The sequence below is a fragment of the Opisthocomus hoazin genome, chromosome 4, assembly GCF_030867145.1.
Source record: "Opisthocomus hoazin isolate bOpiHoa1 chromosome 4, bOpiHoa1.hap1, whole genome shotgun sequence".
Taxonomy (NCBI): domain Eukaryota; kingdom Metazoa; phylum Chordata; class Aves; order Opisthocomiformes; family Opisthocomidae; genus Opisthocomus; species Opisthocomus hoazin.
This window is the reverse complement of record NC_134417.1, coordinates 74,747,404-74,761,930: the sequence shown is the minus strand read 5'-3', so window position 1 is coordinate 74,761,930 and position 14,527 is coordinate 74,747,404. Positions and strand designations below refer to the sequence as shown.

Here is a 14,527-nt window from a genome sequence, read left to right as displayed (position 1 = left end):
AACCCGCACCAGTTCAGCGCTGTACAGTAAATGCCTGATGTCAAGAATCCATTTGTCTTTGAGTTAAGCATGGTGTGAGCTTAGATTGGATTAAATGATGCATATTTTCCTACCACTGTATTTTCTAACTTTCCTAAATAAATAAAGGTTTGACAGTGACTATCATCTCTTTTTGAAAAATGGCCCAAATCCCTTATTAACTGGCATTGCTTAGGAGCAACACTGCACAGAATATTGCCCATTATACTTCCCTCTTTCATTGGTACATACACACCTAAAAAAACCCCAGCTTCTTGCACACTACAGATAAACATGTTCTTTACTGACTCTCTAAAGAAAAAATTCCTGACCTCAGGCTACATCATTTCAAACCTCAGTTTCTGGGTGCTTTTCTTTGAAAATGCCTAGGCAATTCCTGCCTTAACTTTCTCTGCCAGCCCTGTGCTTGTGAATGCTGCCAAGAGGCAGAGTATTTGGTCACATGAAAAGAAAATTCCATTCACCGTAATTTTGCAAACAACTTCTAAAGCAAAAAAAACCCAGTGTAAACCAGAGAAAACATCACAGCTACAGTTACAGGAAAGTCTTCATGCTGAATTTTAAAATGTATTCCTCAATATCCCAGACAGCCAGTATGCTATATCAACAACAGAGTACGAGGGACCATTTTCTTTCAAACCTAGGACAAACATAAGCAAATCAATACTACCAGAGCTAAAGTACTAATAGTCATTTAGGTGAAATGCTTAAAAAGCAAAAAAAACATGACCAAATTATTACAGACATTCCTCATTTTCTCAGATGGCAATTGTGCAATGCAGTAAAATATTTTTGCATGCTATTTCCATATTTTTTTCAAGAGTTCCACATTAAAGAGGTAATTGTTTATGCTTCCTCTGTAAAGCATATTGTCTATTGCTTTGTTGCCCCATCAAGAATGGGACAGATTAAGTGCAATACAGCAAGTATTGCCATGATACTGATAATATTCTGCATATTATTTTATCAGCGCAGTAGGAGCTCTAAGTGAGTGGGAAGACTTCAGCTCTCAAGGAGGGACTTGACAGACAGGAGAGTAACTCTGGGCTGATGAGCAGTGCTCAGGCGCAGCAGGTCATACAGAAGAAGGTATAGAACAGAAACAGGAGTGAAACAAGAAGACGAATGGAGAGTTAATCACGTAACTGGAGAGAGGAATGGGTGAAGAAGGCAGAGAAAAAGGGAAAGCCAGTAAGCATGTGAGAGCTCCTTTGTACTGAGCCTAAGAAGTACTGTTATTCCCTCTAAAGATCTTGGACCGTTTTGCAAACAGTTATTTTGAAGATCTTCCACTATGATTTCTTTACCAAATGCAAATATAGACATACATATTTTAATTGTCCCAAACACAGGACAATTGTGATATAAAATACAGCTCTGTCTGACAACATAAGCAATGGTGTTTTGGTTTCTGAATCAATACTGTGAAGGTGAATTCCTAGTGACAATACTGCACATTGATCATCCACCTGAACTGAGCACCCCTAGCACAGCACGTTCTTGGAAAGAGCAGCCTCACCTGTGAAGCAGGAGTCTAACCAGACAGTCATGTTACCTGTAAACTAAATAATTTCATTTCTAAGCAAAGCAAGGACACCATGAATTCCAGTTTTTCCTAAGGTGCTCTCTATAGCAACATAACAAGAGATGGGAAAAGGGAGACGTTATCCATCTGCTTCTGAAAGGAGAGGCGTAGGCCCTAAGTCCTGTCCATCCAGATATTAAGGTGACACTTCTGCACTGTGAGACAGCAGCAACATCCTGATTGACATTCATTTTTCAGCAGTGAAGAAGCTCTTCGTCTTACAGCAGAGACACAACCATGCAGAAATGGGGTGAGTCAAACACATTCCTCACACACGGGAAATTCCCCGAATACTCCAAAGACGACCATTTCCAGTAATATCTCGGTGTCTGAATAGCAATCAGGTGCCTAATGGCATTATGACATGTGAGGAGAGGCTGAGGGAGCTGGGACTGCTCAGCCTGGAGGACAGAAGACTCAGGGCCTTCTTATGCACGCACATAAATATCTGATGTGGGAATGAAAGGCGATGGAGCCAGGCTCTTCTCAGTGGTGCCCAGCAACAGGACAAGAGGCAATGGGCACAAGTTGAAATACAGGAAACATAAAGAACATTAAAAAAAAGCTTTTTATACAGTGAAGGTGATCACACACTGGCACAGGTTGACCAGAGAGGTCACAAAGTCTCCACCCGTGGAGATAATCAGCACCCAAGCAGGCATGGCCCTGACCAGCCTGTAGCTGAGCCTGCCTGAGCTGGGGGTTGGACTAGGCCATCTCCAGAAGCGCCTTCCCACCCCAACTGTTCTGTGATTCTGTATGATCAAAGATATTCAGAGCCTATTTATAATGTGGAAGCTTAAATATTTTTAAATCTCTCCAACGGTAGATGCCCAACCTTCTTTCGCCAAAGTCCCAGCAATTAAACTATCACATGCCTGACTGCCGCTTCTGGGAGGATTTGCTTCCTTTCTGGGCATTACTCCCTTTTAGCCTCTTGCAGTCTGTGGCACCAAAAAAGGTCTTGTCTGTTTGTTTTGAAGGCTCTGAGATGTGAAGCTGCTGATTCCAGCCATGAGCATTGCACCTTTCAAAACAACACCCCAAAGATAAGCCCAGGTTGCTTAGCTGGTTGTGTTTCATGCTGGGTGCACAGTAAAACTCCTCACTCATGGGGTGAGACCGCCCGAGAGCGTGCGGCCCCGCGTTGCTGCTAGCTCCCCATCAGCTGCATCCCGGCTGCATCCCCCTCCACGCCCCGCTCCCCAAAGCCCGGGGCTCCCCCGGCTGTGGGGCAGGGCCCTCCCTGCCAGCCTGGCCTCCCCACCTTGGGGTGCTCATGGAGCTGCCTGGGCAGCAAGGCTTTCATCAGCTCCCAGGCTTTCTGCAGCCTCAAGGTACTCTTTTGAACTACCTAAAAAAAACCTCACAAAACAAAAAACCCAAACCAAAAAAGAAACAAACAGAAAGCCCACAACAAACTCAACCCCTTTTCCGTAAGATTTCAGATAGCCAGCTTCAGCTAGGTAGAGACATCATATTGATGTAACGTACCATTAAGCAAAAAGCAGTTCAGTTTGTCAGGTTTTCGTGAAGTGCTGTGGGAAGTTTTCTAGTGCTTCGGGTCAATGAATAAACTCTGTCACTGCCTCACACAGCAGAAATTAATATTAAGGGACCATCAGTGCAGTCTATGCTTTTGAATAATCACATATATTTAAACAAGTGCTATTTTTAGAGTACCATACACTTTCCATACACTGTTTAAAACAATGTCTTATTAGTTTCAAAATACAAGTCTCCTCTTTCCTGCCTAGAAAATAAATAGCCTAGAAAATAAATAGCTGCTGAAATATGACAACAAGAATTTGTTAAGAGTTAGCTAACAGAAGGCATTTTTACCATAGCATATTAAACAGGTTATTATATTGCTATTAACTTAAGTAACGTTTGTGCCCTCCGGGATAAAAGAAATGACTAGAGATGTTATTAATCCAAACAAAGCATTTGCAAAGCTTGAAATTTCCTTTTTTGGGCACCTATGAAGTTCTCGTTTACATTCACACATAAAGAGCTGGGGAGGGGAGAGGATGTGAACCAGGAAAAACGGGATGCTGTACAGTTGAGGTGTTCTCTCAGCCTCACCAAATCCTTTCCTCTATTTTGGCCTGCAACTATCTAAAGAAGAGAGAAGCATGCATATACAAATATTTCAAATCCAGCAGACTGTTTCTAAACTACTGAGAGGCAACAACTGCTAAATGGAAGTTGCAGGTGCAGAAGTTAAAACCGTAAATTAATGAAGTCCTCTCTTTACAAAATTGAGCAAGTAACCAGATGGCATAACATTTTCAGCGCGAAATGAGAAATAAATGTATAGGCACCAAAAGAACAAGATCAGTGATGAAAGCAATTTCAGATGCAAGTCACAGATAGGTATGTAATGTGGCAAAAAAAAGTTTAGTGCTTCAGAGAGGTACATTTTCTAGTAACTGAAGCATGCAAAATTAGTGACAAGTTAATTCTGCAGATGTTAAAGCTTTCTTAGAACTCTGTGCCAGTGCTTTATTTTTCCATATATGATTTCTGAAATAGTTGCATAATACAGAAGGTGTTTCATGTTCAATATCTTGGGACCCATTTTAAAACATTTCACACAAATCTAAAAACATTCTTCCTGGAAAAACAAACCATGCAAAAGGAACCTAGTCAGTCATTCAATGATGGGTGAACCCCCCAACAGAAAGCAAGCTGTAATTATGGCAAGCCCTGTTACTCTTTAATACGGTCTTAAAAAGAAAAGTCTGTTAAGGGTCCTGCTGCAATATAATAGCTGCCTAGAAGATGCTATAATTAAAGTAGGGTTGTCATTTCTATCAGGAAACCCTGTTCCAGAGATTTACTACTCAGCCATAAAAATTTAATCTCAGCTCCAAGACTTTAAAAAAAAAAAAAATCAAAATCAGAAAAAAAACCCCTTCAGGTCTAGTTTAATTCCTTTTCTTCAAGTTTTAGAAAATTAAACCATAGCAAAACCTTTCTTAAAGATAGACTTCACAGCTGTGGAATCGCAACACCTTATTCTGCCCCAAAACTGTAAATACCTTCAGTAAGGGCAGAATGAATTTTCTTTACTATTCTGTCACTTCTGAATCTTACATTTGGCTTTCATTCAAGACCTTTGAAGGCCTGTTATTTGCCTGAGCACACAGGTCTGTGGCCTACTAATGAAGTGTTTACACATACTGAACTAAGTCATGGTTATGGTTTTTCTAAACCAGTACAGTTACACCCCTACTGTCCCCCATCTGGTGTTGTTCTGTCCTCAGGGTGCCTTTTGACAACGGCACTTGGTGCCCTTCCCCACCTGAAGGGTTACAGGAGACCAAGCACACTTGCGCAGACGCAACTGCAGCCACCCATGGCTGAACGGTGCAGAAGAACAAAGCGGTGGGGCCTTTGCATGCAAACACAGCCAGTAACGTTTGAACTATTTGCCAAGATTGTTGCTAAGATTTCCAATTGGTGCCAACTGTGATGGCGGGCTTGGGCACATTATCCTGATGAGATGATGTTAATGATTAAGCAATTCCAGAAGGAGCAATCAGCTGTGAGCAGCTGCCCATGCAACTCATAACAAACACTTTTTTTTGCAGAACATTACCTTTTTCTATGTATGAACCACTCACAGAAGAATACAAAATTAAAATATTTATTCCCTATGCAAATTATTACTAAACTCTACCAAACACTGTTCTATCATTTGGCTCTTCTTGGTGCTATACTGGTTGGCTGTATGACTAAAAGAGTTAAAGTTCATACAATTTTGGTTCAAAGTTGTTTCACTTGTTCAGATGTTTTAATCAAATCAAATGAGAACTTCGGTTCAATACCTTCTTAAAGGAATACCCATTAGCTATAAATCACAGCAGTTCATTACCATTATTACTTCATTGTTCAATAACGTATGGATACTGACTTTCACATCTGCAGTTATTTCACATCAGAGTCTTAAAACATTTTAAAGATGTGCAGAAAAATATCTTTTGGCAAATTTATAGCATTAGTAGTTTTTTAATAAAAGAGAAAAACATTGACGTTTCAAAATCTCTTCTGAAATTATGTAAGTGAAACTACGGCTGGCTTAGTCTTTAATGCCCCTATAAAAAGGGGAGGGAGAGGAGCAACGTGAAACACTATACTGACATTTTACTCTGGAGAAAATGTTAGTTTCAAATGATAGTTGCTAATTTGTTTTAGCCTATCTTCAGCCTTCGCCAGCTTTTTGCATCATCGTTTTCAAATGACCACCTCTTAATAAAAGGCTAACCTTTCAAAGAGATCTAACACATCAAAAATACAACATGGAGAGCTTAAAGTTTTACAGAAGATAAAATCTGCCTTACAGAAAATCAGCCCATACAATGGTTTGAATGAAGTCTTGCAATGAAGAAAATGAAAATGCACAGATAAACCAGTTTAACTGTTTCAATATTACTCTTTTATCTTAAAGTTCTACATCACCCACATGGGAAGAAAAAAAAAAAAACAGGAAAAGAAGTAAAAGTGACTCAAAGGACGACAAACTACAGGTGTGAAGTTAAACCACTGCCCTGGGTTCGGCCAGGACAGGGTTAATTTTCACCAGAATCCAGCAAGGGGCACAGCCGGGGGGTGGGGGCTGACCTAACCCCAACCTGGCCAAACAGAGCCGGGTATTCCATACCATGTGCCGTCATGCTGGGTTCCGGGGGGGGGGGGGCGCAGCGGGAACTCACTCGCGGCTTGGGAGGGCTCAGCAGCGGTGCGGTCCGGGAGAACCGCTCTGTGGGTCGTGCGGTTTGTGTCGTGTTTTCCTCTTTTCTGCATCGTTGTTGTTGCTGTTCCCTTTGTTTGCTGTTCTGTTAAACTGCCCTTATCCCGACCCACCAGTTTCTGCCTCTTTCTTCCCATTCTCCTCTGCACCCCAGCGGGGGGAGGGGCGGCCACGTGGCGCTTTTGTTGCCGGCGGCAGCCCAAACCAGAACAACCACTCATATCCCACATGAAGAATTCTACCAATTCTTCATCCAGCAAAGTCCCATCAATAGCACCCTCAGGAATGGGTGCTGCAGTGGATGCTCTCATATGGAGGAGTCAAACTACAACGAAAAGAGAGAAATGGGAAGATGATGGTCATCCTCTAAAGAAGGTGGTAAGAAAGGAATAGCTGTCTGGGGCAGCCTCTAGCTCTGGCACTCTCGACTGGACTAGCACAGTCGTCCTCCACCATAGACCTCGGGCGTAAAGAAAAACCTCCACAGGTCTATGGAAATGGGAAGGCAAATAAGCAGATATAGGACTCTTTATAAACAGGTATTACAATACCAATTTGGACCAGAATTCCATTTTGGGGCTTTTGTTTTAAAAGCAAAAAGAACTAGCCAGAGCCACTATCTAAACTGCAAACGGGCACAGAAAGAGAGTGTTGTACCAATCCGGTGTCCTTTCCTCAGGAGCACCCCTGGGAGTGATGACTTAGCCAACAGCAGAAGAAAAATGTATTTGTCCATTTGTCAGATGTAATTTTTTTCAAAGACCCATTAATGAATATTTCAAGAAACTCATCTGATCAGTTTTCTGTGATTTTTGTGCTTTTTTGGTGACTGGGAAGAGACAAAGGGAGAAAATGTGAGAGTTGTATTTTTGCACATGTGTTTTTGACCACCACAGAATAGAAAAAAAGTATCTTTCCTGTAAGTCCCATTTAAGATGGGCACCATCACACAACAGCAAACTTTACTTTTTTGCACAGTGTTACTTAATACAACAGATATGATGCATGAGGTTCTCTTTTGTGTCAAAATTGCAAGTGACTGGTGTTGGATTCGATCCCTTCTGGCACTTGCTGCCCTCACAGCACCAGAACAAGTGCCCCACAATGCTGACTCCATGCGTTTGTGTCAATTGCCTACAAACAGTCAGCTGCTAAATTGCTTGCTGCCTGAGCAACTCTGCAGAGATGAACATGTTTGTTAAAACAACAATAAAGAAATTTGCAACTCGATTTATTCATGTTTATATAGCTATATATGATAGTTAGGTAATCTGAGTTTACCACTGCTCCCCTAAAAAGCCCAGGCAGTGCATCCTCATGTGCTAAAGCCATCTGGAAAGATATTTCTTGGTTTCAATCTACCCATACTTGTAGAGACTAAATGTTCTGAAATCTGGAGATTTTATGCAGATGACTTAATATCCTGCTTTGCATATTTGATGATTCATTACCTCATTTACATAAATGACAACAAATGGTCCCAATTACTAGCACTTAAGTCTGAAAAGGCTGCAGCACAGAGTATGCTTTAGGAATGCAGCAACTGCTGTTTTCTTTATTTCTGGTATATATTTGGGGTGGCATCCAGATTACCCTGATGGCTCCTCCAGCCTCCATCATTAGGTATTGCTCATCAAGAACATAAAGGAAAAATCCAAGACAGCGATCAAACAACAGACAATAGTAGATGGCAATGAAGCAAAGAAAGCTTAAATAGTAGTCTTTCCAGCCAAGAGAAACCTTGAAAAGAACCAATAACCCTACCGTTAAAACATAATGGTCTGCAAAGTATGTTATTAACAACCCCAAACTATTTTCTGCATGGAAAACTGAACTGGAGACCATGCCAAGTGCAATACATAAACACAAAATCCCATTGGAAAAAAAGCTCAATGGCCATTTGTGTTAACACAAGTTAAAATAAAGAGGACAATGCATGACTAGCATTTCCGCCTAGAACCATTAAAGAAATTGGTAAAACGATGTTTTGAATGCATACTTTATTCCCAAAGAGCACGTTATTTACTATGCTCTACAAAACTGTGTTCTGTGATCTGGCTGTTCTTGATGCTATATTGGTTGGCTGTAACAACTAAAAGAGCTAAAAAGATACAGTCTTAGTTCAAAGTTGTTTCATTTGTAATGATGCGTTAATCAAATAAAATAAAGATTTAACTTCAATACGTTCTTGATTGATCTAAAAGGGTTAAAATAAAAATGATGCTATTCTACCTGCTACATAAGAGCAGACAGATATGTGTACTTAAAAACACATACAAAGCAAGAGAGACAAAAAGTAAACAGGCAAAAAGAAGAACAGGAAGAACAATAACACCCCTCCAGTAAGCCCTCCTTTGCTACTAACAGGCACCAGTCTGTTACCAGGGAGGCTTCAGCAAGTCTGACCTGAATTCCCTACACTGAAATACAACCACCAAATCTACTGTGTTATTATATGAACCCTAAAATAAACAGAATAATTCAGAAGCTATTAAAAATTAATGTTATAAATTCTGAAAGCAACTCTTCATCATGTCACTCATTTTAATAATCTTTAAAATGCTTTTCAGGGAGAAAGGTCTGTATGGGGGAAATTGTGGAGTAACTTGGGTCAAGAAAATCAGGTTTCTCACCTCAATAAAGACTCCTTTGAGAGGGAAGAATAGGATCTGAGTAGCTTCCATATTTAATGTTAGAATTAAGTGGATTTTTTTCCATCTCTGCAGGCCTTTAAAGACCAGTTTGTAAATTATTTACTCCCACGTCAACAGTAAGTTTTGCAACTGGGAATTCAAATAGCTCCCAGATAATGCATAAACCTAAAGAAAACTACTGCCTTTTTCTTTACATATAACAACTCTGCAATGCTAACAGCCATAAAACATAGTAAAAACAGAGGCAGTGACCACAAAGTTAGCTTCAAGCAAGTAACTCCTCCAGGTCTAAAGATGAGACCTTAACTAATATATCTTTCACATATAGTGATGTCTTCAGCTGAATAAAATAATCACATTCTTAGTCACTTGCCAAGTAGTACAACACACAACTTTTGAAGAGCAATATTATATAACAACAGAAAAAAAAAAGAAAAATATTTTTTAATTAGCAAAGGTTTGGAACATTTGCTGCCTAAACTTTCCCTCCCAAGCTTCCCCACAGTCTTCTCCAGCACAAACAAATTAGCCATCTTCTTCCACTAGCAGCAACTACCTCTGTTCCATGTATTCTGCAGCTAATAAGATCACAGTCACTTATCCCTTAGTAACACCAATTTCATTCTAGTGATTAAATCCACCCATTTAGGCTCATCTTACAGTAGCTGCTACACTATACATAAGCCTTGGTCTCATCGCTATCTCATCCACCAGACTCTGCAGTTAGAGTTGCTCCTTTGGTTTTCTTTTCATTTATTTTGCCAAGCATCAGGTCTTACTGTGCTAATGACACCACAAAGCCTGCCAAAAGGAAGCCTTCCAGTCTGCAGGGTGCCGCACACCCGAGGTGTGATGGGGAGGAAGCCTGCTGGGCGCTTGCACAGTGCGGCCAAGGGACAGCCTGAGGAAGCTGCCCATGACAAAGGCAATCTAGGGCAGAGAAAAGGGGAAAGAAGCAAAGATTCAGCAGTCAGAGGGCTGAGATAAGGATAAAGAAAGAGGGAAAAAAATCTACCAGTTATCACGACTGTACCACATCAAGCATATTTTCAAGCAGGAGAGTACATATGATGGTAAGTTGTTACAGAATTCGGCTCAGTGGAAATACAAGAGATGTCCATCTGCCTGCTCCCATGAACGCAAGGAGCTGTCCTGGGGAATCTTCCTCACGGAGCAGCTTTGACCTGCTCCCCTTTCCAATTGCCTGACAAAGCATTAGGAAAGAGGCCCCCTTCACCCCTCTGTCCCTGGTGGAGCACAGCCCTGAACAGCCCTCAGGACCAGTCCAGGTCAGCCCAAAATTCACTTAAAACTATGCTCATGTGACACATGAATGTGATCCCCTGAAGCCTCCTTTGACCACAGTTATGATTACCACCCATTATTTCCAGAAAGTTTATAATTAGATAATCTTTTTATTTTGGTTACTATGGAAAAAACAAGGTCAAATTTCAGCATGGTGCTAATGGACACACATTAGCAATCTGCAAAGCACAAATCTCAGACTGGCTCTGTGAGAGATAAAAAAACTCCACCACCTTGAAACCTTGTTTAAGACACTTTATAGCTAATATTATTCATTAATAAAAGTGTATTATTTTACCAATGGTCCATAAGACCCTATTAAAATCATAAATATACCACTTAGACTTCAGGGAACTGGGTGGTTTTACTAATTTCTAAAAATATGCACTATTGATGAGAAAAAACTTTCCTAGCAATACAAATGACAAGAGTGGCAGGCTGGAGCGGTGGTGTGCTTCAGGGCGATTTGTTCAGCGAAAGCAACAGGTGCAGCTGGCTTTTTCCAGCCATAAATCTTTCCATTTGCAAGCTAATAGTAGGCTGCCAAGTCAATATATGCCTCTGTAGCTTATGTTACATAGAAGGAATTTTTTTTTAAAGTTCTATAATTGTCACAGAAGTTTAATTTTAGATGAAACAAGAATTCAAAGAACAGTTAATTAAACCCTCAAAAGCAATCTTTTACTAATTTAGGGGGGAAATGCCCATTCCATTCACAGAATAGCAATTAGGATAAGGGATAAATCAATACATTCACATTTATCAATTACTGTTATTCACCAAGCAGAATTTGGGAACTTTGATAAAGAATCTTCAATTCCTTCAGTCCTTAATTACAACTCATTAACTTTTCATTAACTTCAAGCTTAGTAAAAAGCAACAGCAAGTCTTTGATGGTACCACTGTTGGCAGCGCCCCACGTTAGATGGTTTTGTTGAAGTCATTTGTGTTTAGCCAGTTCTACCACTGCTGTATCACAGCAACACATCAATCAATCATAAGAAAATACCCCGTGCCTCTTCATTTAAATTGACTCTCTGTACACTTTAAAGCTTTGCAGTAACTTTCAAGATAACACATAACACCACTTGGACTCTGAAGAAAGGGACAGTGAAGTGTGAAAGACATGCAGAGATTATTCAGGAATGCCTGTACTGCCAACATGCAGTCAATCTGTATCTAGATGAGGTTTAATGAGTGCAGAGTAGAGGAGGTTGATTCCTCCCCTCAATTTCCTGGCCATGCCACTGCCCATGGGGCCTGGGGCATTCCTGTCCCTCACTGCCACCAGGACGTGGGGCTCTGCAAGAGGCTCTTCTTTCCAAGGAACAGCACTTCGTGTTTGCCACTGCTGACTCTCATGAGGTCCCTCTTGGACCCATCCCTCCAGCCTGTCCTGGTCCCTCTGGATGGCAGCCTTGGCCCCTGAGGTCCCCTCTAGCTGGGTGTCCTTTTCAAACTCAATGAGGGTGCCCTCCATCACCTCCTCTAGGTCCTGATGGACAGGTTAAACACGACAGGTCCCACACAAGCCCCAGCAGGACCACCCTGTCACTGGCCTCCAGGCAGAGCGCAGCACTAACCACCACCCCCGAGCCCCACCATCCCACAGTTGCTTTGCCCACCCCAACCACGGCCCAACTTGAGCACAAAAATACTGTGGGAGACAATGTAGAATGACCATTTAACATCAGGATAAATGGTGTTGACAGCTATGCCCTCATCCCCAAATCCAGTCATTCTGCCACAGAAGACAATTGGGTTGGTCAAGCATAAATAGCTGGCTACAGAAGTGTGGGAATCGGATGGGCCGTGGGCGGTCTTGACGGAATAGAGCCATATCTATGAGCTAATTATTTTGTGCACATGTGATGGAAAAACAGGAGGAAAGGAACGAAGAAACAGGATGGGAAAATCCAACTCTTCGATAAGAGTGAAGGTCGTGTGAACGGACACATGATGACCAATCAGAAGAACACAGGAGCTACATGCCAAAAGACCCTCACCAATGAGACTCTGGGGTGGGGGACAAGGGGATATAAAAATGTTATGATTAACAATTACAGTGCTTCTGCTGCTGCTTCTGTTTGCTTTTGCTTGCTTTGTGACTGCCGTAACTTACTGTGGCGTGCTGCCACACAGAAGTTAACAAAAAGAGCCAAAACATGTCTCGCATGGTAATGACAGATAGATAAGAACAATAGGGGAAATGATGAAAAATCAGGCCAGGCAAAGATTTTGGGTTTTTTCTCCTCCAAAAGCTTGTGCACATTTTTGCTATCGATTTTGGTAGGACAGAAGTTCCACCTGAACAAAACGTTGTGAAATAGGCAGGTAGAACATATGGACAAACCACTTTTTCATTTGGACATTTGACTCAGTTACGATTATGAAACTTTTTATTTTAAACTAAAGGTGACACAAGAAATCAGTCTTTAATGGAGCTACCACAATAATAAGCACGAAAGCTGTAGGAGAGACGGAGAGGATGAATGAATGCACACTGCCCAGGACCGTCTCTTTACACGGCATTATGTATTTCAGAGACATTTCAAGGCTAGAGTGTAAACTTAAACATGTCAGCAAAGAGGAACTGAATTTTAAGCACTAACAAAAAAGCATAAATCCTCTTACTAAGAGAACAATCTATTTAGTATCCATTTTAGCTATATTAATTTGAGATAATTTTTTTCCTTCTTTGGTCTAGCACCTGATATAAACTCCTGCCTGTGTTAAGTGATAGTCTTATGCATAATCCAATTGAGTGAATCTCAGTTTACAACAAACATAAAAATTTTAAAAACCATATATAAAGTAAAGATGTACTTAAAACTAATTTTACATGATGGTATTTTTACTTTTCTGAAATCAGATTCTCCATTATTTATGGACTTATTTAAATGCACTGCATATTAAAGTCATTTCAAAAAGATTTGAAAATGAGACCTTTACTATTAGAGGAAAGACTCCTATTACACAGCTCCTCCTAGACCGGGATCAGATACCAGATGACAAACAGTTGTGTGTGTTTGTGGCTTTGGCATTACCAGTGGATGAGCTAGGTTTTAAGTTGATGATGCGATCTGGACTGTTCCAGCTTCCTTGTTTTATGCATGAGCATGAGAAAAAAAATGCTATTGAGAAAGAAACACCTATCACCCAGAACTGGTAAAACAAGCAGATTTTTTAAAAGGTTAATATTTTGCTTAAAATGGGACCCAAACATACTAAACTGGCTACAGTTTCTATACTATGTGGAATGATATTTTTTCCACAGAACCACAACAACCTCTTTTTTAAAACAGTAGTTCTCTATAGAATTTATTCAAGAGGTATTTTGCCAGCAGCATGGAAGCACAAGTGCTTTGAAACTTTGTATGTTCAGTGGTTAGACTGTGCAAGTTTTACAAATGCCTTGTTGAACTATGTAGTATAAGAAGGTTTCAAAGCATACATATCTATATAGGTATATATCTGGCATTATTTAAAAATGTGGTCAGATATGATTACCATTTAAACCAAATGCGGCTGAGCAACCACGTGCCAGAAGTGGGGTTCACTGGGGCAGGAAGAAGGGCTGTCGTCCCCTGACTCACAGGGTAACATTTGAACAACAAATTGATATACAACTGAGTATGTTGTTATTCTTGTAAGCGTGAAGTTTTACGTTACACATACTTCACGGTACAAATGCTGACTGCTAAAAAGTGAGATCTGCTTTTCTTCTTACCCCAAGACAGACCCATCTTGCATCTAACCTTCAAAGCAAGCCATAAAACGTTAGATCCCTCTCTTGGTGGCCACCTTCCCACTGGCCTGGCTGGTTTAACTAATTTACCCTGAATCTGCATGAGCACTAGATCTAACACAAGGGAAGCTGAAAGACTACTCAGTGGTGGGCCCCTGTTTTCTCCATAGCCCGTAGTTTCATCAAATTAGATATAACATCATCCTGTTCCCTAAGTCAACCTTAAAGAATCATTACATGCTTCACACCGTGATTTTAAACTTCTTTTCTCACTAAGTGCCACAAACCATACATACATCAGTCTTTCTCCAGGCAGTCAAAACTCTGCAGCAAGATCATCCAAGACTATAAGACAGACAACAAAGGCAACATAAAATATTATTATGAACACTGTATTAATTCACTGTCTCATTTATTCCTGTGCAACATGCACATTTACA

The 14,527-nt window shown here is 40.7% G+C and overlaps 1 protein-coding gene across 1 annotated transcript in view; it reads right to left on the bottom strand.

Annotated features, from left to right (window-relative positions):
* Nucleotides 1–14,527, bottom strand: part of KIAA1217 (KIAA1217 ortholog) — a 374,019-nt gene that overhangs the window by 248,130 nt on the left and 111,362 nt on the right. The window lies entirely within an intron of this gene.